Source organism: Macaca mulatta, chromosome 11, assembly GCF_049350105.2.
Source record: "Macaca mulatta isolate MMU2019108-1 chromosome 11, T2T-MMU8v2.0, whole genome shotgun sequence".
In the NCBI taxonomy this organism is placed as follows: domain Eukaryota; kingdom Metazoa; phylum Chordata; class Mammalia; order Primates; family Cercopithecidae; genus Macaca; species Macaca mulatta.
The window spans coordinates 139,219,552-139,223,553 of NC_133416.1; positions in this window are offsets into that span (position 1 = coordinate 139,219,552).

Here is a 4,002-nt window from a genome sequence, read left to right on the forward strand (position 1 = left end):
TCTGAGCTCCAAAACACTTTTCTGGTCCTGCACATCTCGGATAAGGAACACTCAGGCAGGGTGTGTTGTTTTGTGGAAAGGATCTCATGTTCATAGAAAGCTGCACACACAGCATGAGAGTCCTCTGCATCCTTTGGGAGGCGCTGACCACCCTGAGCACGCTTCTGTGTCTCCTGGAACCCAGGGTGTCCTCCCAAGGTCAGAGTTGGGAAAGACACGCAGGCAGTGGATCTCAGATCAGAGGATGCTGCAGGGACAACCTCACCCAGGACGGCCTTCGTCCCAGCACAGCTCTCGGGCCTTCCCCGACCCCCGTGACCTCAGCACGTAAGAGGGCTGCCAGCCCGTCCTTCTGTGGTCCATTCCCCCGGCCCGTCTGCCTGCACATTCCTCGTGACGGGACCTCGGTTCTGTGTCTTCAGCAGACAGTCTTCCATCTTCGCCTGAGTTACCATCTAAACCCCTGGAGACTTCACGTGACGTTCTGGATTTTCAGTCACTGCTTGTACCCCAGGCTGGGCTGGCCCAACTTGGAGAAGCTGTGCCCCCATGCCCAGGATACAGGGCATCGCCAGCCTGCAGCCACGGTCAGAAACCCTCAGAAGGAGGTCAGAGGACCCGTACCACCCCAGTGAGGGGCAAGGACCTCTTCCCTTCTTCCCTCCACCCCGGGGAGGTCAGACTGGGGGCCCAGGGTCTCTCTGAGCCACGCGGCCAGGCCCAGGCCCTGGCTGCCTTCAGCATGACCCAGCCTTGTGACCAAGCACACCTCTGCATGGGAGACCCCCGGGGACAGGACACCCTCTCCAGCTCCCGTTACAGGGAGGGAAACTGAGGCACGGTGTCTCAGCTCAGCTTGCCGTGACAGGCTGCTGTAGACTGGGTGGCTTCCACATGGGAGACCTCCGGGGCCAGGACACACCCTCTCCAGCTCCTGTTACAGGGAGGGAAACTGAGGCACAGTGTCTCAGCTCAGCTTGCCGTGACAGGCTGCTGTAGACTGGGCGGCTTCCACACAGGCATTTTCTTTCCCACCACTCTGCAGGAGTCTGAGGTCAGGATGCCGGCAGGGTTGGGTTCTTAGAGGCCCACTTCCCGATTGAAGGCTGGCACCTTCTCACTCTGCCCTCACAAGCCGGAGAGAGAAAGTTCTGGTCCCTTCACCCCCTACCAGGGCACCAATCTCATTGTGGGGGCCCTGTCCTCATGACCTCATCTAACCCAAATCACCTCACAAAGGCCCCTCCTAACACCATCACAAGGGGGGGGTCATGGTTTCAAAATGTGACCTTGGTGGCCAGGCACGGTGGCTTATGCCTGTAATCCCAGCACTTTGGGAGGCCAAAGTGGGAGGATTGCTTGAGCCCAGGAGTTCAAGACCAGCCTGGGCAACACAGCAAGACCCAATCTCTACAAAAAACTTAAAAACCACACACACACACACACACACACACATGTCTTTGAGGAGACACAGACATTCAGTGCATAACATCCAGGGTGGATGGGCCGAGGCTGCCCAGCGGGTGGGTGGCCCCAGATCCCAGCCATACCTCTACCTCCCTGCCACCCTCCTGGTCTCCTTCAGAAACCCTGCGGGGAGCGGATTGTGGGGGTTAGGAGGCTCTGACGGGACCCAGATCACCCCAAAGCATCATGAGTGACAGCTAACACGCCTGCTCTGCGATCTGCGACTGCAAACTCACTGAATCCTGGCAGCCACCCCGAGCGTAGGGGCTAGGTTACTTCTGTCTCCCAGATGAGAAAACTGAGCCCCGGAGGGGGCAGAGAGCTGTCCAAGCCCAGGCGTTCAGTGAGGGGCAGAGCCCGAGCTAGGTGTGAAGCCAGTGGGCACACTCTGAGGTCAGGCTTAGAGCAGCACGTCCCGTGCCCAGGTGGAGGGACCACAGGTGGCAGGACACCCTTATGGGAATCCTAAGGACGCCAGGGGACACTGCTCCAGGGCAGCCGAGCTGGACCCACAGGTGTGACTGCAGCGTGAGCTGGGGCCACCCCTCCCAGCTTCCGGGTGGTCTTTAGGGCACCATGGCTTCATGGGGGTGCCTGGCTCTGGGCCGCTTCACCCCAAGCTGTGATGGGCCAGGCTGGCTCTGCGCCCGCTCTGCACCCTGCCCTCCTGAGCCCAGGCCAGGCAGGCAGGACCCCGCTGAGGCTGAGAAATGGGAGGAGACAGACCCACTGCTGGCCACTCTCCACCTCCACCAGGTCAAGGGCCTTCCACTGTGACTGCAGGACAGGGCCCCCCTGGTTTCTCCTCTTAAAGCGGCAGGATCCTCGCCTTCTCGCTCACTCTGTCACCCCCACTCTATTTCTCTGTCTCTAGCTCTCTGTCTCTTTGTATCTCTGTCTGTCTCCATCTCAGTCTCTTTCTCTCTCCGTCTCTGTCTCTCTGTATCTCTGTCCCTCTCCCTGTCTGTCACTCCTTGTTTCTGCCTCTCTGTCTCTGTCTCCCCATCTATCTCTCTCCCTGTCTCTGTCTCTCCTTGTCTCTGTCTCTCTCCCTGTCTCTGTCTCTCTCCCTGTCTCTGTCTCTCCTTGTCTCTGCTTGTCTCTGTCTCTATAGCTCTGTCTCTGCATCTGTCTGTCTGTCTCTATCTCTGTCCCTCTCCCTCTCTCTCTCTCCCCCTGTCTCTGTCTTTCCTTGTCTCTGGCTGTCTCTGTCTCTATATCTCTGTCTCTCCATCTGTCTCTCTCTGTCTCTCTGTCTCCCTCCCTTTCTCTGGAGGTCTCCTGGCCTCTGCCACTGGTCTCCCCTGCACTTGCACAATGGTGGGGACCCTGGCTTGCTCCTGTCACGTAGCATTGGCACTGGCTCTGGCGGGAGCCTCCATGGGGCCTGGGCTCCTCCCAGCACTCGGCCGGTGCCCTGCGGGTGCCTGCATTTCTCTCACTCTTTTTTTTTAGACGGAGTCTCGCTCTGTCGCCCAGGCTGGAGTGCGGTGGCGCGATCTCGGCTCACTGCAAGCTCCACCTCCCCGGTTCAAGCCATTCTCCTGCCTCAGCCTCCCGAGTAGCTGGGACTACAGGCGCCCACCACCACGCCTGGCTAATTTTTGTATTTTTAGTAGAGACGGTTTCACCATGTTGGCCAGGCTGGTTTTGAACTCCTGACCTCAAGTGATCAGCCTGCCTTGGCCTTCCAAAGTGCTTGGATTACAGGTGTAAGCCGCCGCCCCCAGCCTCCCGTCACTCTTTATTCACTCAACAAACACCTGTTAAGCCACAGGCACTGTTTCAGGTGCTGGGGCCACATCCTTGAACCAAACAGGCCAAATCCGTAATCTTGTGAAATCTTCTGTAAAGCTTCCTGTATTCCAGCGGGGAGACAAGGCAGCCGAGCAGATGAGGCTGTACCTGTGAGAGCGTGTCACCCGTGGGTGGAGTGTGCAGTGATCAGATGTTGGTAGGAAAATGAGGCAGGGGGGCGGTGTTTGTTGGGGAGGGAAGCCGAGCCTGCAGGAGCTGAAGGAGGCTGCGCACAGGCCCTGGCAGCCAGCGGCGCTGGGTGCTCCGGGTAGTGCTGGGTGCTCTGGGCGGCGCTGGGTGCTCTGGGCAGTGCTGGGTGCTCCGGGGAGTGCTGGGTGCTCTGGGCAGTGCTGGGTGATCTGGGTTGTGCTAGGCCCTCTGCTTGATGCTGAGTACCCTGGGGAGGTGCTGGGTACTCTGGGGCAGTGCTGGGTACTCTGGGGCGGTACTGGTTGCTGTGGGGAGGTGCTGGGTACTCTAGGAAGGTGCTGGGTGCTCTGAGGAGGTCCTGGGTGCTGGGTGCTCTGGGGAGGCCCTGGGTGCTTCAGGGACGTGCTGGGTGCTCTGGAGAGCCTGAGGACACGCCGGGGTGTCAGGGATTTCTGTGTTTACTGTGCAGGCTCAGGGGAGCCACGGGAGGGTTTCGGGTAGAGTGGGGCCTGATGAGACGGAGCTTTCTGCAGGTCCATCTGGCTGCTGCCCTGAGAACGGGTGGATGCAGGGCCAGTAAGAGTGCAG